This window comes from Rhamphochromis sp. 'chilingali' (genome assembly GCF_963969265.1).
Source record: "Rhamphochromis sp. 'chilingali' genome assembly, chromosome: 9".
NCBI lineage: Eukaryota > Metazoa > Chordata > Actinopteri > Cichliformes > Cichlidae > Rhamphochromis > Rhamphochromis sp. 'chilingali'.
The window spans coordinates 190,953-213,139 of record NC_137936.1 but is presented as its reverse complement, the minus strand read 5'-3'; the positions used below and the strand labels follow the sequence as shown (position 1 = coordinate 213,139).

Below are 22,187 nucleotides of genomic sequence, written 5' to 3'. Positions count from 1 at the left end.
CCTTGGCTTTCTATACTTGTGTTAGCTCCACCCATTTGTGTTTTCATTTGAAAAATTCTTTCTTAGTTTTTGTGAAACATTCTATTTTTCTTACTGTTTTTCTCTTTGTTTTTCACTTGTTTTCTCTTTGTTTTCTTTCATCTCTTTGTTTGTCTTTGTCTTTTAATGGCACCCCCTGTCTTTTTTGACATCCCGTCCTTTCTGTGCTTGTCTTTCTATATATATGTGACTTCTTGTCTTTTTGTGTTAGGGACCCCACCCCATGGTTAAGGTTAGGAATAAAGTTATAGTTAGGGATAAGGTTAGGTTTAGGGCTGCAACACATGGCTGGAACGTCTATTATGGTGGGACGTCATTCCACTGGAATTCAGCCATAACCCGGCACGGACCATGAGAAAGCACGTCCGGCGATTTAGCTGAAAACATCAGAAGATCCGTTTTGTCGGCCATCCAAAGGTTCAGCAGTAATGCACTCTTAGCAGCTGCAGTCTCCACTTCACAATCGCTGCAGCACATGTCCAGCAAAATCGCTGGACATGCTCGTAGGCAAGAAGTGAAGCAGAACATGGCGGGGAGAAGTGAGGAGAACAGACACAATTTTGCACCGGAGGTTTTCGGGAAGCTTTTATTTTGGTATTTCCATTGATCCGTGCAATAAATTTGCATATTAGCCTAAACATTTAGATTTAACATTTAGCATTTAGATTTAACATTTAGATTTAGATTTAACATTTAACATTTAGATTTAAATATAATATTTAGATTTAGATTTAACATTTAATATTTAGATTTAATATTTAACATTTAGATTTAAATATAATATTTAGATTTAGATTTAACATTTAATATTTAGATTTAATATTTAACATTTAGCATTTAGATTTAACATTTAGATTTAATATTTAACATTTAGATTTAGATTTAACATTTAACATTTAGATTTAAATATAATATTTAGATTTAGATTTAACATTTAATATTTAGATTTAATATTTAACATTTAGCATTTAGATTTAACATTTAGATTTAGATTTAACATTTAACATTTAGATTTAAATATAATATTTAGATTTAGATTTAACATTTAATATTTAGATTTAATATTTAACATTTAGCATTTAGATTTAACATTTAGATTTAATATTTAACATTTAGATTTAAATATAACATTTAGATTTAATATTTAACATTTAGATTTAAATATAACATTTAGATTTAACATTTAACATTTAGATTTAACATTTAGCATTTAGATTTAACATTTAGCATTTAGATTTAACATTTAACATTTAGATTTAACATTTAGATTTAAATATAATATTTAGATTTAATATTTAACATTTAGATTTAATATTTAACATTTGATGAAAAGTTACAAATATTTTACTAAATGTTGTAAAAAATTACTCGAAAAAACATGTTTTTGTAAGGTTTTGAGCTAAATGTGGAACAATGTTGTCATTAATTTCAGCATGTTTCACTTTACAAACGGCGCCCCATAGAGAGCTGGACACTTTTATCTGCACTAACAAGAAGAGGGGCCACGTCCTTCAGAACCACACACACACTCCCTACACACTAACATCCCTCTGCCTATGAATAGATGTATTCACTGTTGTATTACTTTTGTATATAAATAAAGACAAGTGCAAGAACAGAGCGCACATCACAGGGCCCCACTCTGGTGGGAGCGTTCTGTGATCATGCCCTAGCAAGTAAAAGCTGCAGCGTCTGTGTGTTTCTACCTTTAGATTCTCAGCTGAAGAAGTGTCTTTAGAATAAATCTCTTGACACAATTAAATCTCAATCACAAAATGTGGATCACTCTTCATTGCACAAGCATGTGTGTGTGTGTGTGTGTGTGTGTGTGTGTGTGTGTGTGTGTGTGGATCACTTCTCAGTGAATTGAATCAGCATTTCGACTTGTGCGTGTGTGTGTGTCATTTCTCACTCAATCAACGAGTGCAGATGAGTTCATATGTGTGTTTCTCTTCATTCTGAGTCGGTGTGTGTAGATGTGTGTGTTGGTTTACTTAACAGTAAATTACCATGGTAACATATAGCATGAATTTAACCTGCTCTGGCTTCAATTAGGGAATTATAAATGGGTAGTGTTGGCAACTTGTGACGCACCAGAAAAGAGCTGCTATGTTAGTAAATTGTAGCCTAAATGGAAGCAGGGAGACAAAACAGCAAACATGTCAGTGGTGTGAGTTCACAGATAGACCATTATCAAAACTCTAAGATTAGGACACAGCAGAACCTGACTGATGAAAACTGAGTGTTTCTTTGAGTTTGTCATGATGTGCTGTGTGACATGCAGGAAGGACCCAAATGAAGGGCTCACAGATGGAAACTTAAAGCGTAGCTTCATTCGCTAGAAATACTTTCATAGGAAATTAACAGAAAAACTAGAAACTTAGCTAAACTCAAGAAACGAAGGAAAAACAAAAGCAGGAGCACAGAAGCACGGACTAGATACAGGACACAGTGACAAGAGTTACTAGAGAAATGACTGGAACAAGAAAAAACATGAAGACAGAACTAAAGCTACACTTGACTTGAGAGGCTCAGGAACCAAAACCTAAGAACAAGAAATCACAAACCAAGAAGAAAAAATACTAAACACAGACTAAAACACTAGTAGTCAAAAAGCCATGATAACATCTAAAACAAACACCAACCCAGGACTGTGACAGAGTAATGTTCAGCCATCTTAGCCATCCTCCCCTGGCACTGCCCCCTGCACCCACAGCACCCCACAGGGTTGTGGGGCGAGCAGCCTAAGCAGAGAAGTCCGGACTTCCCTCTCCCTGACCACCTCCTCCAGCATTTCCAGGTTAACACCAAGGCGTTCCCGGGCCAGCCGAGACATATAATCACTCCAGCAAATCCTGCTTCCTCCCTGGGGCCTCCTCATGCCCCTAAACCCTCTGGACACCCAGGAGTCATCATAGTCAGATACCCAAAGCACCGTAAAAGGGGTCAATCAGCATTCTCCAGAGGTTGGCTGGCCTCTGCCTTAGATATAAGGGGAGGAGCAGGTGGTCAGAGTAGAGCAGCTACTCCTCTGCATGGAAAGGAGCCATTTATTGCCTCAGTTTCAGCTTCAGTGGTGTTAATTGTCTGAGAGTAAGGCTTAAATCTAAAAATATATTTAGAAAACACATCAAATATAGCATGCTCAATCGTAGCTAAGTCCATGTGCAAAACATATTTAAAGTCACCAAGTACAGTGCAGGTGTCGTGTGTGTCTCCTCTGCAGGGAGAGTTCAGGTCCAGGATCAAACAGGGACATCAGGAACAGAAGCAGCTCCATTGATCCGACTCCTCTGATGGCTGATCGATCAGTTCATAGATCCTCTGAACTGTGACAGAGGTCTCACTCTGGAGGAAGCTCTCAGCACTTTCCAGCAGCTCCTCCATCATGGAGGACGTTCCCTCACTGTAACAGGTGGAGGAGAGCGGAGAGGAAGCACAGGTGGATCCTCTGAGGAAGAGGAGCGTTCCTACAAACCACGTGATCACATGAGCAGAGGGGCGTGGCCTTCAGTGGTAGTAATAAAAGAACAGTCCACATGTTCCACTTTGAAGGCTCCAACAAAGCAGACCTGTGATCACTTTGACTCAGTATGATAGATTCTTTGGATTTGTCTTTGTTTCTCTGGCTTTTCTTGTGTGTCTGTAGCTGTGTCCCAAAACGTCGGCCGCATCCTTCGGAGGACCCGGCCTTCCTGGCCTACGTGGGCCGGGTCCTGCAAAGACCGAGAAGGCCAGAAGTGCGAGGCTGTGAAATGGGACGGTCCAGCCTTCAGATCTGTGTCACCGCTGTGTGGGTGGAGTTTAATAAACTCGCCGTCTGCTCCTTGCTATCTAAAATATTACAGGACACTGGAGCAAACTCTCGACCGTCTCACACTTCTGTTTAATCAATTTTCTGTTTGACGTTTATTCAGCTGTGTGAAAACCCCGGAGGAACCCACCCGATGGATTAATAAAGTTGCATTTAATCTAATAATCTAATAACTTTGATCTCAGCCAAACCGATTTACTCCGGAACAAATAAAACACAGAAAAAAGGCAAACAATTACATTTTTAAGTTATCCGAGTGACTTATGGTAAATGGCCTGTACAGCGCTTTACTTGGTCCTAAGGACCCCAAAGCGCTTCACACATCCAGTCATCCACCCATCCACACACACATCCACACACTGGTGATGGCAGCTACAGTGTAGCCACAGCCGCCCTGGGGCGCACTGACAGAGGCTGCCGGACACTGGCGCCACCCTCTGACTTATATATCATGTTTAACCTGAGTAGCCAAAGAGCGGGGTCTGAAAACGATGAAGCCGGGAGTCCGCTGCTCTCGCCGGCTGTGTGACCATTGAACCCCCCGGCTTGCTATCGAGTGGGTGGATCCTCATTGCTGTGCACACAGGCCTGTGGCTTATAACCAACTCCAAGTTCAGACTCAGAGGCTGCTGAAGCTGTTTTCTGGAACAGAGACGTGTTGGATATAAAACCAACTCTTCTTTATGTGTCAGCACTGAGGAAAGGAGCAGCTTCATTTCTAAGTGTATGAAGGACTGTAGCAGTGTGTGTGTGAGGTTTATTTCACAGACAGAACCATGTCAAAAACACAACTTCAGGTCAAAACAATACAAAATCAAAGAGTCTGATCAGAAGGATTAAACAGAGGAGTGTGGGACTGTTTTTAACAGACAGCAGGTTAAGCCAGGCTGGAGGAGTAAACTGAGCCTCGGTGTGAGCAGCAGTGTGTTTGACAGGAAGCTGAGATAAACAGTCTGGAGCCCATTTAGTGCTTCATATGAAAGTGTGAGGATTTTTAAGCAAATCTAAAATCAAGCAGGAGTCAGTGTGAGAATGATTTGTGCTTTTCCTCAGTCAGATGCTGGGAGTTTCAGTTCATCCATGTTCAGCGTGCTGTGCTTTGTGTAACAGGAGAATATGACAGTATAAATCAAGTCTTCATGTCACTGAAAGCCTCCACAGTCTGCTATGGAGGTGCATCAGTTTGGATTTACAAGAATAACATTTCTTAAACCTGCCACAAGATGGCGCTCCAACAGAAGGGATGTCCACAGTGTAACACAGACACACACATACTAGGGATGGGTATCGAAAACCGGTTCTTGTTGAGAACCGGTTCCCACTGTTTCAATTCCTTGGAATCGTTTGCCACTTTTAAAAACGATTCCCTTATCGATTCCAGTCGCCCCGAATGACGTCATCACGTTGAGTAGCGTCTTTTACCCAGTAGGAAACACGGCGCCTGAGCGGCACAGACGCTCAAAAGTTTGGTTACACTTTATGAGAAAGGATGACAACAGGGCAACGTGCAATACTTGCAAAGTAGAGATTTCATCAAAGGGAGGAAACACTACGAATATGCAAAAGCATTTGCTCACAAAACACGCGATTGCTTTCAACGAATGTCGTGTTTTTGATCCGCTCCGGACTAGCGACGCTCAACCCAGCAGCAGCGGTAGCGTTTCCACGTCCTCTCCCGTTAATACTGCAGGTAACTAATCAATTAGCATTGCATATTATGTTAGCGCGATTTACCTTATTACAAAACCTGCTATTACTGTGCGTTGCATTTAGATAACCATGATGAGAGAGACAGAGTCTGGCTCAGATGCTGGCAGTTCTCGCTGCAGTCTACCGGTAGCGTCTCCTTTCAGGCAGGATAGACGACTGTCACCCAGCAGTGTCTAAGTTTGTGGTCAAAGGCTTGCACCCATTTGCCACAGCAGATGCCCCCGATTTCACTTTGGTAAGTGAATGTGCTTAATTGTAGGCAGGACATTACTGGATATTCTTGTGTAATTGTTACAGAATAATTTATGTTAAACTTTGTTATTGCTACAGGAGAATATTTATTTTATTATTTTCCATATACATTTTTTTTCCTGGGGACCCTGTGACACCCCATTGAAGAGCCGTAGGCTGGATCTCTTAAGATCTCACTGTTGGGTTTGTAAGGCCATGTTACTCTTCTCTTTGAACAAGATAGAATATCTTGTTCAAAGAGAAGATATAAAACACAGTTCTAAGCTAATCGACTTTAGTGTTCTCCTTTTTAAAAAAAAAGAATCGATAAGAGAATCGATAAGGAATCGAATCGTTAAACAGAATCGAAAATGGAATCGGAATCGTTAAAATCTTATCAATACCCATCCCTAACACATACTGTGTGAATGTGTGAGTGAATGGGCTTTCAACACAAGGCTCCTGCTGCTACCTTTAATTACATAATTAGCTAACAAGAACAAACTGTTAATTACCACCAAAGAACGGCTCCAGATTTTAGCTGCTGACCATTTTGTGAAACGTTGATTACATCAGCTTATTGTTTATTTTTCAACCTTAATATCACCTGCTTTAAAGGAGCCTCGTTCTCTCGCAGTGATAGTTTTCTTCACTAGATGCAGTGCAGGCACAGTCTGTGTTTCTAAACTACACACTAATATTCACTGTTGTGCAGCTAAATCCTCCCTCTGGATGGGAAGAATCCCTGTCAGGCTTCAAACACCTGGCTTGGTGTTCTGGAGCTAATGTGTCACCTGTGAGGACTCTGAGATGAACACACAGCAGACACTTAATAATAATAATAATGGACTGGATTTATACAGCACTTCTCAAGGCACCCAAAGCGCTTTACAATGCCACTATTCATTCACTCTCGCATTCACACACTGGTGGAGGCAGCTACGGTTGTAGCCACAGCTGCCCTGGGGCAGACTGACAGAAGCGAGGCTGCCATATCGCGCCATCGGCCCCTCTGGCCAACACCAGTAGGGTAAAGTGTCTTGCCCAAGGACACAACGACCAGGACAGAGAGCCCGGGGATCGAACCGGCGACCTTCCGGTTACAGATACGCTGCTGTGATGCAGCACAGCGCCACCCTGTGGTCATCACTGCACTGGTGACACTACAAACAACAAGTATACAGGATGGATGGTGGCCCTGAGAGCTCACACACACTGCTGCTTCTAAAACACCATGAAACAGGAAAATGCTGTGAAAGCACAAAATAATCACAGTTCAAAGAGACAATAGTGACAGAAACAGAGGCTTCACTGGTGCTGAGGGAGAAATCCCAGAGAAGCTTCCTTCCTGCCAGTATACGAGCCCACCAACAGAGACAGGACCAGTTCATCCTCCATCACTTACTGTGGCTCACGTTGCTCTTCTGTTGCTTTGCATCACAGACGTGTCTTTACTGGCTTCTTGTTCTAATTGCACTTAGAAACATGTTGTCTTTAACCTGTCACAGCTGCCCAGATGTTGCTGCTGAGAACATGTGGAGCTGATTCATGTAGTCATGTGTCTGTGAACAGCCAATCACAGGAAGACTTTCAGAAGCAACAGAAACTCAGAGGAACAGCTGAGATGTGCTGAGTGACACAAGAACTGACAACAAATGTTAAAGTTCAAATGGTGGTTTTGTTTGCAGGGACTGTGAGTGGATGGAGATCCTGGTCCTCCTCAGCTGTGAGTTCTTCCTCTGTCATGAGAACCTCAGGGGGAGAACATGTGCTCACTCTCAGCTGCTTTAACAGGAAAGAAGCTCTTTTAGATCAAAGCTGAGAAACTGTTTGTAACAGCGAACTCTGTCACCTTTCTCTCCTCAGTCTGCTGCTGGACAGGCCCATGAAGCTCTGCTGTAAAGGCTTCCATGTCCCAGGCTTCACCTTTACCTGCTGACCAATGGGAGGCGTGGCCAAAACAGCGATGGGGAGTGGAGCAGCAGGTAGCAGAGGTGAGTCTCTTGTATGCAGCCTGTTATCTGTGGGACCAGGGAGGACGTGACAGCAGATGTTGCTGATTCAACATCTGTGTGACAGCTGGAGCAGCACAGTCTGCAGGAAACATCTGTATATGTAGGAGACACCAAGGTTTACATGGTGGAAGCAGACGACTGACTCAAGCAGCCTCACATCACAGGCTGCTGGCTACAAGCACATGACCACAGTGACTGGTTTCACTGGTGTCTGTCCCAGTCTGTGGCAGAGACACAGGAAGTCACAGACAGCCTGCACACAGCGTTTCCTCTGGAGTGTGTTTCACACCCTGTTTGTGTTTCTCACTAACATGTTGTAGTTCTTCCTGCACACAGCAGCACTTTGATCATTTCTCCTGCTTTTCTTCCTTTTCTAGCTTTTATACACTGACAGTAACACAAAACTCCAAAGTCATCATTTGAGGATCTTATTAAGAGTTTCTGTGAGTTTAGTGAAGTCAGCCTCTCAACAATAAGTGTGTGTGTGTTGATTATCTAATGTTCAGAGAGGACTGCACTGATGTAGCATCCAGGTGAGCAGCTTATGAGCCAACAGGGGAAATTTAGCTGTATTATTGTTGTTTAAATGTAATAATTTATGATTTCATGTTCCAATATTTCACTTTTCCCAACGTTTTGTTATCATTTGGTCTGAAAACCATGACAAACAGCAGTGTTACAGTTGTTAGCATTAGCTGCTATAGAGCACTCAGTCACTGTATTGGTGTTAGTGACATGAACATATCTGAGCTAACTGTGTGTTCCAGATGTGCAGCAAACCCAACTGTCCCTGTGTTTTCCTGCTGTAGACATTATCCCCATGATGCTGACATCCTCTGGTGGGACGAGCTCACACGTTTATGGATTCAGATGCTAACTGGACCAGACTGGTGTCAACCTTTGTGCTATAGAAGCAAATCAAAGAAGAACCAGTTGAACCTGAGCTGTCTGTAGTGGTGACACCAACACCATGTCACCTGCACATGCTGACCCAGGGTCAGTGTTGAACCTATAAGCTGTGTCCTCACAGTTCAATATGTCCTCACTGCACAGGTCAATGACATCAGAGCTGTAATGTTGTTCCCGTCTCACTAAAACTTCTGGCATAAGGTGACTTTTCTGGGTGATTCCTACTCCAGGGTCACCAGTTTGAATCCCTGTGTTACTGCTGGGAACATGCTGCTAAAGTGCCCTTGAGCAAGGCCACGTCCAGCTTATGAAGCCAACCCTGGGCTCTGCTTGCTGGCAGTGACAGAGTAGATGAAACAGCTCAGTGGATGCTAACTCACAGCTAACAGCGCTCTGTCATGGATAAGTGAAATAAAGCTGACTGACCCACAGCTGCACACAAACACCTGCAACACCTACAGGTCAGCAGATCCACTGCTGTCTCTGATGGGCCCAAACTTTGCTTGTTCAGCGTTTGCTGCTGCTGACTTTGAAAATCACACCAGACATGGAATCAAATATATCGACTCAGCTTAGACTACAGAGAAGCTCGGCTCACAAAACTCAAACACAAAAGGCTTTTTAAAGACAACAATCACTTTGACAGACACACAAACATGACTGAGTACAGAGGAGCTGCTGGTTTGAAGCCACAGAAATGTTCAAATGTTCAAACACACTGCAGCGTTGCAGCCGTGATGCATTTGTGCTGCTAAGGCCACACACATCAGCTGCCTTACATTTTAGTACCAGTTCATCTCTGACCATGGCAGCACAGTCTTTCCAGTACAGTGATGTTGGTGGGGACATTGGGGACTGATTGTTCATTGGCTGTAAGCCGGTCACATGGACGTTTAACTGGTGCTTTGATTGCTCTGTAGTCTGTTGTGCCTGTGAGCTGCTCCTAAAATGAGACAGATTATAATTGTCACCATTCTGTTAATGACTCTTATTATGTGCGCTCTCCTCCACTGTCACACTAAACACATTAAACCTTTATTTTTGTGTAAAGTCAGGATTTATTGGCTCTTCTTAAAAGCGTCATGAAGTGCAAAACTCAGCAAACATTATACAAAAGTAGATTTAGAAGCTGAACAGAACTGAAAACATTTAAAGTGACAGTCAGCACAAATCCAGCTGACATCTCCATCCAACCCAAGTCTTCATTTAAAGTCATTATAACTGTGACACACGTTTGTTACAGTATTAATCCTGCCTGATGCTACAGGGCGAACATCATGAAACAGGCTCAGCATTTATTTCCATTATAAAACTTTATCATTAAAAACAAACCATTGTTCTGCAGTCGTCCCAGGACTGTCGGTCAAACGTTCTCTCCACATGTTTAAGGCTGAGCTCACTTTATCGTCTGCCTGAAGGAGGGAAGCAGATGTTACTAAACATCACAATAAAACATATGAAATGGGTGCACATGAGGAACGTCTGCACTGTTAAAGCCATGCAAACATCTTCACACATGAAGCAGCAACTCCTCTCAGTTTAGCAGCAGCTGGTAAAACCCACAGTGATCCTGGAGCCTCCCTGAAGGACTCGTTCATCAGTAACTGTCAGGAGGACGATTAAACCTTCTGCACACGTCCTGTAGTTACACACTCGGGAGGAAAGACGACGTCCTCGCTCTGCAACATGATTTGTGTTTCATCCAGGACACTCAAACACAGATTAGTCTCCAAATATTAGACGCACTGGTTCTTCATGCGTTTCTACCTGAGCACTCAGAGTCATTTCTACAACAGGCCTCCTTCACCTGCTGGTGCCTCTGTTTCTGTGTTTGGCTGTTTCCATCAGTGCCTGATGTTTGTGATCTTTGATCTGTTCTGAAGTCTCTCTTTGTAACACAAATGTTGTTTGGCTTCTTTTGCAAACAAGGCAAAAGAACTTTAATGGATTCATTTGCTGATCTTACTTTTCTGATGCAAAGCCGTCCTTTCAGCGCTTTAGAAAGAAAATCAAACAATGTTTTTAAAACTTTCCCAAAATGTAAAAGCTATTAAAACCATAAACTTCTGCTCCTTGATCATGTGATTCTTCTTCTAGACTGTCTGTAATTGTTATTGCTGATTGTCAATAAAGTTGTTTTTTATAAGTTATGTTGTAAAGGAAGCTTGTGGCGAGGGAGGAGGGGCGACTAAAAGCAGGTTCATATAGTGGGAAAGTCCTCAGGTCATGTGAGGATATTTACTGATGCGTCAACACTGTCAGATAAAAGAACGGCTGCTGCATTTGTTCTCCCAGAAATAAGTTTGGTGATGAGTAAAAGAATTACAGATGATGTGGCAGTTTATACTGGGAGCTGGTAGTGATGTTACTGGCTTGAACTGGGTGGAGGACGCACTAATATGGAGGTATGTGGTTTGCTGGGACTCTAGCAGCGTGCTAGTGAGTACAGGTGATGTGTCTTCAGACTCTAGGCAACATATTGTTTTTGATATACTTCATTTACTGTATAGAATCAAACACAGAGGGATAGAAGTGGATTTCTTATGGCTTCCTGTGAATATTGGTGTTGATGCAATGAACAGGACGATACGTTTAAAAAGGTGCAGCAAGAAGAAGTCGTGCAGGTTTGACTATAAAATACAGTGAAAGTGAGGTGAAGAGTATAATCAAGGTAAAGATGAAGGACGAGTGGCAGGCACACTGGGACAGAGACGGGAAAGGCAGATATTATTATACAGAAAACAGTCCTGTAGAAGAAGCTGCAGCAGAGACCAGGATGTAATCTGGAGAGTCAGAGTTGGTCACACAGGCTTGAATAGCACACTTAAAAAGATAAACATGACACAGGAAGTGTGACTTCTGTGGACCAGAGGAGACATTTGACGGATTGTTAGCGTAGTCAGGATGCTGGATGGAAACGCTGTGCCTGATAGGATGATTACAGGCTGGACTTTGTCTTCCTGTTACAGATGGATCCAGGCCCTGGATGACTGCTGGACACAAATGACCCACACTAGGCTGCCTTCATCCATCCTTTCCTCCTTCATTGAGACTCTGAGTCAGCATGTATGTAACAGGGTGGGTACCTACAACTACCTGGATGGTGGCAGTAACAGCAGCAGTAACAGCTACAGTATGTTCAACCCTGATTCTTTTGTCCCCAAACAGAGAAACCCGACTCATAGTGTGTTAAAATATTGATATTTCTTTTTATTCAATCATCTTCCAGAAGAGAGAGACCTCTGCACAGCTCAAACGCCAGCTGCAAGAGCTAAGTATTGTAGACCTGCACCAGACTGGGAAGATAAGATAAGATAAGATAACCTTTATTAGTCCCACACGTGGGAAATTTGTTTTGTCACAGCAGGAAGTGGACAGTGCAAAAGTTATGACGCAAAAATTAGAATACAATAAGAATAAATACAGTACACAGCTGTACAGAATAGAATAAAAGTGAATCTACAATAGGCAAGCAGCTTGGTGTGAAAAAATCAACTGTGGGAGCAATCATCAGAAAATGGAAGACATACAAGACCACTGATAATCTCCCTCGATGTGGGGCTCCACGCAAGATCTCATCCCGTGGGGTCAAAATGATCATGAGAACGGTGAGCAAAGATCCCAGAACCACACGGGGGGACCTGGTGAATGACCTGCAGAGAGCTGGGACCAAAGTAACAAAGGTCACCATCAGTAACACACTACAACAGCAGGGAATCAAGGGGGTGGAAACATCATGCTATGGGGCTGTTTTTCTGCCAAGGGGACAGGACGACTGATCCGTGTTAAGGACAGAATGAATGGGGCCATGTATCGTGAGATTTTGAGCCAAAACCTCCTTCCATCAGTGAGAACTTTGAAGATGAAACGAGGCTGGGTCTTCCAACATGACAATGATCCAAAACACACCGCCCGGGCAACAAAGGAGTGGCTCCGTAAGAAGCATTTGAAAGTCCTGGAGTGGCCTAGCCAGTCTCCAGACCTCAACCCCATAGAAAATCTGTGGCGGGAGTTGAAAGTCCGTGTTGCTCGGCGACAGCCCCAAAACATCACTGCTCTCGAGAAGATCTGCATGGAGGAATGGGCCAAAATACCAGCTACTGTGTGTGCAAACCTGGTAAAGACCTATAGTAAACGTTTGACCTCTGTTATTGCCAACAAAGGTTATGTTACAAAGTATTGAGTTGTATTTTTGTTATTGACCGAATACTTATTTTCCACCCTGATTTACCAATAAATTCTTTACAAATCCTACCATGTGGATTCATGGATTTTTTTTCCACATTCTGTCTCTCACAGTTGAAGTGTACCTCTGGTGCAAATTACTGACCTCTGTCATCATTTTAAGTGGGGGAACTTGCACAATCGGTGGCTGACTAAATACTTTTTTGCCCCACTGTATTGTGTATATTGTGCTATTTCTTACTTAGTGTATTGTGTCTTTGTTCCTGTTTGTGCTGCAGCACTGTAACCTAAATAATTTCCCCTGGGGATCAAAAAAGTATTCTGATTGTGATTAAATGACGTGAAACCAGTCAGAGCAGAGGACGGTGATGTAAGGAATGGGATTTTAATCAGCCAGTCTCCTTTAACTCTCAGCATCACAAAGTAATGTGGTAACATCTGGACTGATGTGTTTACTGTCAGCTAGTTTAAATGCTGTAGGTTGCAGTCGTTGCTCTAACACTATAACTGTAACAGGGCTCAGTGCTGGTTCTAACAGTCTGAGCTGCTTCAGGCTTTATTTGTGAGGAGCACAGCAGCTTACAAACACGTGGCTGGGCCTGGACCCAAAGGAGTGTTTGTTAAAGCCTGCAGTGAATACAGCAGCAGAATGATGGAAATGCAACACAGAAATGATGAAGAGGAGCAGCATTAAAGCCAAAGTCCAGTTCATACAGTTAGGTCCATAAATCAAATAAGGGAAAAAAAAATGTTGGTTGGATGCACCTGTCGGCACCCTTAATGGTCGCTATGGTAACGCGTAAACATTTCTTTCAAAATAAGACACACGACTACAACACAGGAAAAGACCCAGGGAAACGAAGTTATCGATAAAAACCCTGAAAACCATTGTTGGATTTATATTTTATCATTGTCATTTTTATTGGGGAATATCTAACCATATATGCTTAGAGGTGTATAAGCAATTGTGTAATGATAGTAGTCTTTAAAGACTTTGTGTGACTCCAGAGTGTTCTGGCATTCACACCCACGTCCTGGGATCATGGGAGAGGTGCTACCTTCTCTTATTGTTTTGTGGTAGGATGTCTGTTTTAGTCTAAGTGCCTTTTGTTTAGATGAACTGCTGGACTTCCAGACCAGCAGCTTTAGGGAAGTCGTTTATGGGGTCACACTCTGACTCCACACACACACACACCTACACACACACCTACATAACATACAGTGTTATGGTACATGTTTGATTTTGTATAATATATTGTTAGAGAACAAATGCTGCGCGTTTAATTTGTGTCGGGCAAGAAAACATTACAGCGCATGTGTGGTAGCAGGTTAGAGTGAGCCAGGACAGCAATGGAAATGTGCGTTGTAGCAGCAAATAGTGCTTTGACCGTGACATCTTTTGTTTGTATGTACGAGTCAGAAATAAATCTGAACAGCTCACAGTAAGAAGTGGAAGAATTATTTTTTCGAAGCTTGGGACAGAAATTTGCCACTACATACAGACTAGTACCTTTGTTCACGTGTATGTTAATGAACCTATGTACAGTGGGGCGAAAAAGTATTTAGTCAGCCACCGATTGTGCAAGTTCCCCCACTCAAAATGATGACAGAGGTCAGTAATTTGCACCAGAGGTACACTTCAACTGTGAGAGACAGAATGTGAAAAAAAAATCCATGAATCCACATGGTAGGATTTGTAAAGAATTTATTCGTAAATCAGGCTGGAAAATAAGTATTTGGTCACCTCAAACAAGGAAAATCTCTGGCTCTCACAGACCTGTAACGTCTTCTGTAAGAAGCTTTTCTGTCCCCCACTCGTTACCTGTATGAATGGCACCTGTTTGAACTCATCATCTGTATAAAAGACACCTGTCCACAGCCTCAAACAGTCAGACTCCAAACTCCGCCATGGCCAAGACCAAAGAGCTTTCGAAGGACACCAGGAAAAGTATTGTAGACCTGCACCAGACTGGGAAGAGTGAATCTACAATAGGCAAGCAGCTTAGTGTGAAAAAATCAACTGTGGGAGCAATCATCAGAAAATGGAAGACGTACAAGACCACTGATAATCTCCCTCGATGTGGGGCTCCACGCAAGATCTCATCCCGTGGGGTCAAAATGATCATGAGAACGGTGAGCAAAGATCCCAGAACCACACGGGGGGACCTGGTGAATGACCTGCAGAGAGCTGGGACCAAAGTAACAAAGGTCACCATCAGTAACACACTACAACGGCAGGGAATCAAATCCCGCAGTGCCAGACGTGTTCCGCTGCTGAAGCCAGTGCATGTCCAGGCCCGTCTGAAGTTTGCCAGAGAGCACATGGATGATACAGCAGAGGATTGGGAGAATGTCATGTGGTCAGGTGAAACCAAAGTAGAACTTTTTGGTATAAACTCAACTCGTCGTGTTTGGAGGAAGAAGAATACTGAGTTGCATCCCAAGAACACCATACCTACTGTGAAGCATGGGGGTGGAAACATCATGCTATGGGGCTGTTTTTCTGCCAAGGGGACAGGACGACTGATCCGTGTTAAGGACAGAATGAATGGGGCCATGTATCGTGAGATTTTGAGCCAAAACCTCCTTCCATCAGTGAGAACTTTGAAGATGAAACGAGGCTGGGTCTTCCAACATGACAATGATCCAAAACACACCGCCCGGGCAACAAAGGAGTAGCTCTGTAAGAAGCATTTGAAAGTCCTGGAGTGGCCTAGCCAGTCTCCAGACCTCAACCCCATAGAAAATCTGTGGCGGGAGTTGAAAGTCCGTGTTGCTCAGCGACAGCCCCAAAACATCACTGCTCTCGAGAAGATCTGCATGGAGGAATGGGCCAAAATACCAGCTACTGTGTGTGCAAACCTGGTAAAGACCTATAGTAAACGTTTGACCTCTGTTATTGCCAACAAAGGTTATGTTACAAAGTATTGAGTTGTATTTTTGTTATTGACCAAATACTTATTTTCCACCCTGATTTACCAATAAATTCTTTACAAATCCTACCATGTGGATTCATGGATTTTTTTTTCACATTCTGTCTCTCACAGTTGAAGTGTACCTCTGGTGCAAATTACTGACCTCTGTCATCATTTTAGGTGGGGGAACTTGCACAATCGGTGGCTGACTAAATACTTTTTTGCCCCTCTGTATATTCATGTAACCTCAATAAAAGAACAGTGTTACGGGGGAACGGACGAGAGCAACTGTGGTCAAGCGAAGGAACGGCATTGGTCCAGTTCTCTCCCGTGCACGAGAAACATAAAGAACTACTCGTGTCTTGCTTTGCTGTGTAGCTGATTGTATTGAACGATCCAGCGAATAGGTTTATGCTACAAACCTATCAACCATAAATTTCACACCGAGCCTCGACTCTCACGGCCCGGTACCAAACGACTCACGGACCGGTCCGTGACCCGGGGGTTGGGAACCGCTGAGTTAACACATGAGTAGTTCAGGGCTGCACGTCATTTTCATTGTTAATATCTTTGTGAAAAGCACATTGATGTGAAAATCTTCATGAGAGTCAGAGGCCCTACAACAGGATTAAAGATTCATTTAAAAGAAAATCACAAGTTATTATCATGTGATCATGTGATTTCCTGTGATCAAATGTCCCAGGATGTGAGTGGGCGTTAAGACGTCCAAGTCCCTCTTCAAGCAACTTAAAGAAGTCCAGACGCTTTTCTTTCCAAGCTCCTTCGACAACATCATTCATAGAACAACTTCCAGCTTCTTTTGCTCGGCTACAGTTTGGATGGATTTGCATTTAAAGATGCAACAAGACTAAAATGGTTAGGGTCAGGAGGTCAAAGGTCAGAGCTCCTGTGGGTCTGAGGGCGGCCTCACGCTGGAGAAGGATGAAGGAGTCTGACCTGAGCCAGTGTTTGACATGAACACATCAGCACTGCTGTCAGTGAGCCTAATGACAGCCGTTAGCATCACTTCAGTGTTTCAGTCATAAAAACACTTCCTGTCACTGTGGTGGTTACAGTGACATCATGCAGTTTGTGCTTTGACCTCCAGAGGGCGACAAATCAGCACAGACAGAGAGCTCCATTCAAACTTTGCTGCCATCAGTAATAATTCTTCAAATATAATCATCAGTGTTTGAGCAGTTATGATATCAGGGACAATCTAGACATGTGTGACAATACTGAACATGTCACATGACACACCTTAAACATCATGTGATCCACTCTCAGTCTGCACTTTCATTCATGACTTCAACAGGTTGAAATGAGCTTTGAAGAAACATTCAGTGAAATAAATCTTTCATGGATTCATGTGAGCAGCAGATGAACTTTGTACCAACAACATCTTCAATAACAGAGTCTGAATGAAGCTCAGGTGTTGATGCTGCTCACTGATTGGACGCTTGGTTTCAGCTCTGCTCTCAGTCTTTACTGCACAGGTGAAGGTAGAAAGTGTGACTGGATCTATAGACTGGAAACAGAGAAACATGCTGAACATTTGAAGCTTTGCAGCAGAAATGTTCATGTTACAAATACAGCAGAGCTGATCTGGGATCAGTGTGTTCACACCTGCAGCTACAACAAGGTTTCATGTCTCCACACGTCAGCATGTGAACTTTACTCTGACTCAGTCTGAGCAGTCAGACGGCATATTTTTAAAGTTAACACATCAGCACACACAGAGCTGAGCCCCTCCCACCTGTGCTGAGTTTCAGGTGGAGTCCCGCCTCCTTCCAGGAAGCAGCTCACCTGTGTGTCCGTGTTTAGTGTCCAGGGCCCTATTTCAGGAAGCCAGTTTAGTGCAAACTCTGAGTAAGTATACCCTGAGTTAACGAAAACTCTGGGTTTTCGGTTTCACAAAGCGAGTTCAGATGAAGCCTGAGTGAGTTACTATGACGACACACTCCGTGAAGCTAACCTGCCCCCTAGCAGGTTTATTTCAACTAACCCTGACCTTCTCCGCCTCTTTGTCGGAAACCTGACTGTAGGAAGTGTCAGACATGGCGTGTCCCTTGCTTGAAGAGCCAGTAGATGTTGAAGCCCAAATTCTCCGCAGAGCTCTCCGCCGGGAGAGAGTGATTAGAGCGCGTTTGGACATTTTAGCATTTCCTGATCATTTTCTGTGTGAACGTCATCGTTTTTCAGCACAATCTATAATTTATTTGAATAACATCCTCAGGCCTAATATTGCTCATGTGACACATCGCGGACATTCTCTCAGTTCTGTACATATTATTTGTATTGCACTTCGGTTTTTTGCAAACGGGAGCTTTCTGTATAATATTGGTGACGCTGAGCACGTTTCCAAGGCTACCGTCTGTCGGGCAGTCAGGAATGTTACAGTTGCACTGAAACGTCTCCTGTACTCGTTTGTGGTGTTCCCCGGTCATAGACCCACAAGATTTATCAAAGAGGGATGCCACAAAATTGCAGGTATCAGGATGAACGAAACTTAATTCATGATGTGGTGATACTTGAACTACTACTTAAATTTTACATTTATTCTCACGGTTCCCAGGCGTGATTGGCTGTATAGATGGCACTCACATTCCAATCATTGCTCCTTCAGTAAATGAAGGAGACTATGTGAACAGGAAGTCTTTCCACAGCATTAATGTACAGGTACATAGTTCCCTGTAGCATTTCAAACTAACAAATTATTTCACTATAATAATGGATGCTAATTTGTGTTCTCTGCACTGTGAAGATCATATGTGATGCTGCCAACATTATCACAAATGTGGAAGCCAAGTGGCCAGGCTCTGTGAGTGGTGGTGGTGGAGGACCCCCACCTGTTTTTCGGGCCTCCGCTTTTTTTCTGTTGGCTATAACGGGTCACATTTGAGCATACAGAGTAAGCAAATATGTACTTGTAATGTGCTCAGATAATTTCAATAAGTGCTTACAGAAAGAAAATTAATGTAGCCTCTAACTGCAATTGATTTACATCGGACAAACTGACCAAGCACTATGGCTCATAATACAATTACACCTTACCTGTTTGGACTACATTTTTATATTTCATTTTTACTTGCTGCCAGGAACATTTGGGGCCTGTTGGGTTGCACCTGCGCTCAAATCACGTCACAAAATAAAATGTATAAAATAAAAAATAAAATAAAATATAATAAAATAACGTGTTGAATGGGTGGAAATCCCTAGATCAATGTTTAAATTAACACTCACGCATTGACTCTGTCGGCTATGTTTTGCCATGCATGCACCCTTTCTTTTGCAGCTGAGGCTGTGTTACTTTTTTTCCGCGGAATTTGCATGTTATCGGCATATGCTGCCATCAGAATTTCGGCCTCAAGCGCTGTAAAATACATTGACCGCGCCTTCTTTCCCTCCGTCTCCATGGTGACTCGCTTAATCTGTGCTCCACTAATCAGGGCTTTATGTATCCTCGTGCGCGCGCTTAACTTGGGGTTAAAGCAACTCCGCGTTGACTGAACTAATTGTTATCAGCCTTTCTGAAACCGAATATTCCAAGTTGGACAGTTCGGGGTTACTCAACCCTGAGTATCGTTTTTCACTCTGAGTTTTCTAAACCGGCTTCCTGAAATAGGGCCCAGGTGTGGAGTGGAGCTTGTTGTTGGTGTGTGAAGAAACTGTAAGTTTGCTTTGTTTCCTCCTTTAACAGTTTGTCTTTAGGAACTTTACTGTTTGTTCAGCTCGTGTTTGATTTCTTCACACAACAAACTGTGTGTGTTTGTATTTCCGGTCTCTCCATTAAAGTCAGTGTGTAATTGTTACGGCTGTGGCCATGTGTGGCCTGTTTTCTGTCTGTGTTTTCTGTACTGTGCTTAAGACTTTTCCAGGTCCCTCCCCTAATGAGGAGTCGTGAGCGACTGATTGGACCATGGAGCGGTTGACTACCTTCAAAAGGCCGCTCTGACAGCTCCGAGAGGGGGAGAGAGAGAAAACCTCGCCGAGTGGGTCTGGGAGTTTGCAGACGGCAGTGGGGGCGGAAGCTGCTGGGGCCGTCCCGAAGCCTTCCAAGGGGCGGATGCCGTCGGGGGCGGAAGCTCCTTCTCCGTTCAGTCTCCTGAATTTGACCCGGCTGGCCAGGTTGGGGCGGGTCTGGTGACGGAGGATCTCAGGCTTGCCCTTCGCTTGAAGGAGGTGGAGCTGGCGGCTAAGGCTAAGGAAGTCGAGCTCATGCATCTCCGTATTCGAGCTATGGAGCTTGATCATTCCCGAGCGAGAGACGCTGCTCCCGTTCCTGTAAGTACATTCCCCGACCCTCCCACCATAGACCAGTTTAACGCTAGCAAGCAGATTGTTTTGGTGCCTCCTTTTAGGGAGGGAGAGGTTGACTCATATTTCACTGCTTTTGAGCGCATCGCAACCACTTTAAAATGGCCAAAGGATGTCTGGAGCCTGTTGCTGCAATGCAAATTAATAGGAAGAGCGCAGGAGGTCTGTGCGAGTCTTTCTATTGCTGACAGCTTGGATTATGAGGTTGTCAAATCCACTATTTTGCGGGCTTATGAACTAGTCCCGGAGGCGTATCGACAGAAGTTCCGTGCCTGTCGCAAGTTTGACAGTCAAACGTTTGTGGAATTTGCACGTGAGAAAACTGTCTTATTTGACAGCTAAAGGAGTTGATCCTGTTGGAAGAGTTCAAGACATGTCTCCCTGAAAACATTGTGGTGTACCTGAATGAGCAGAAGGTGGGGTTACTGTCTAAAGCCGCGGTCCTTGCCGACGAGTTTGTGTTAACTCATCGTGCTGCACTTTCGACAGAGCGCCGTGAGTACACTTCCTCACCTCGTCCTGTCAGAAGTTATAGGGTTTCCCCTAAGCGCCAGATACGTTCTGCTGCTATTCCTGTGTCAGATCGCAAATGTTTTTACTGTCATGAAATCGGGCACCTTGTTGCTGCTTGCCCATCACTACAGCGCAGGGAGCAGACCAACACGGTGAGGAAGCCGAAAAGTGTGGGTTTCGTTCGTTCTATGTCAGCTTCCACTTCACCTAGCAATGGAGTGGGAAGTGAAGGCTTTGATGAGAGCTACCGCCCTTTTGTGTCGGAGGGGTTTGTTTCGTTGAATGAAAAAGAGGAGGATCGGGTGCCGATCATGATTCTGCGTGACACTGGGGCCGCGCAGACTCTTATTTTGAAGGGTATTCTACCTTTTTCTGATGACTCTTTTTGTGGTTCGGATGCTCTTGTCTGGGGTGTAAAAATGGATGTACTGCGTGTGCCACTGCACAATGTGTTTCTTCAATCACCGCTCGTTTCGGGTTCGGTACCGGTTGGCGTGCGCGACCAGTTGCCAGTGCCCGGAGTTGCGATGATTCTGGGGAATGATTTGGCTAACGGAAAAGTGTTTTCTACTCCGAGAGTGGTTGAGATACCGGTGCCTGATATTTCATTATCTAACCCTGTCGCTGAGGAGCGTTCCTCCTCTGTTTTTCCTGCTTGCGCGGTAACTCGTGCGCATAGGCGCAAGTACGGTGACATGGATTTATCTGATTCTTTTCTCTGTGCTGGTGGTGGGCCGGAGTCTGAATCTGAATCCCGTGTTCCACTGACGGGCGACTCTGAGGCGATGCTGTCTGTTAGCCCATCAGTGACACCTCAACTGTCTTTGGAAATCAACAAAAAGGATTTGGTTTTGGCACAGCAGAGTGACCCGACTCTTGTGAGTTGTTTTTCCGCTGCCAACTCTAGCGACCAGTACCCTCGTGTTTATAGTGTCGAGGATGATGTGTTGATGCGTACTTGGTATCCGACTACAGCTGGTGATTTGGGTTGGAATGTGTTTAAACAGGTTCTGGTGCCTCAACAGTACCGACCCAAAGTTCTTAGTCTTGCCCATGACAGTTTTTCTGGACATTTAGGTATTAGGAAAACCTATCACCGCATTCTGCATCATTTCTTTTGGCCAGGATTGAAGAATGACGTTGCTAAGTATTGTCGTTCTTGTCACACCTGTCAGATTAGTGGTAAGCCTAACCAAGTCATTCCACCCGCTCCCTTACACCCTATTCCAGTTTTGGGGGAACCTTTTGAACACATCCTCATCGACTGCGTTGGTCCACTCCCTAAAACAAAATCGGGTCACCAGTAACTCTTGACTCTAATGTGTGTTGCTACCCGTTTTCCCGAGGCAATTCCATTGCGCACCCTTAAGGTGAAACCAGTTGTTAAGGCATTGGTGAACTTCTTCTCTATTTTTGGTTTACCAAAAGCTGTTCAAACTGACCAAGGCTCTAATTTCATGTCTTTTTTTTTTTTTTTTTCTCCTGCCTGTCCCATTTGGTTCTTTAGCCATCAGAATTGTTGTCTGAAGACCAACAAGG

General features: G+C 43.7%; 1 protein-coding gene across 1 annotated transcript in view; it reads left to right on the top strand.

Moving 5' to 3' along the window:
* LOC308401874 (protein NLRC3-like) overlaps window positions 1-22,187 on the top strand; it is a 171,752-nt gene that overhangs the window by 109,993 nt on the left and 39,572 nt on the right. The window contains exon 2 of the mRNA XM_080890328.1: window positions 19,451-20,102. The gene's annotated coding sequence lies outside the window, so the exon portion shown is untranslated. The remainder of the gene's footprint in view (window positions 1-19,450; window positions 20,103-22,187) is intronic.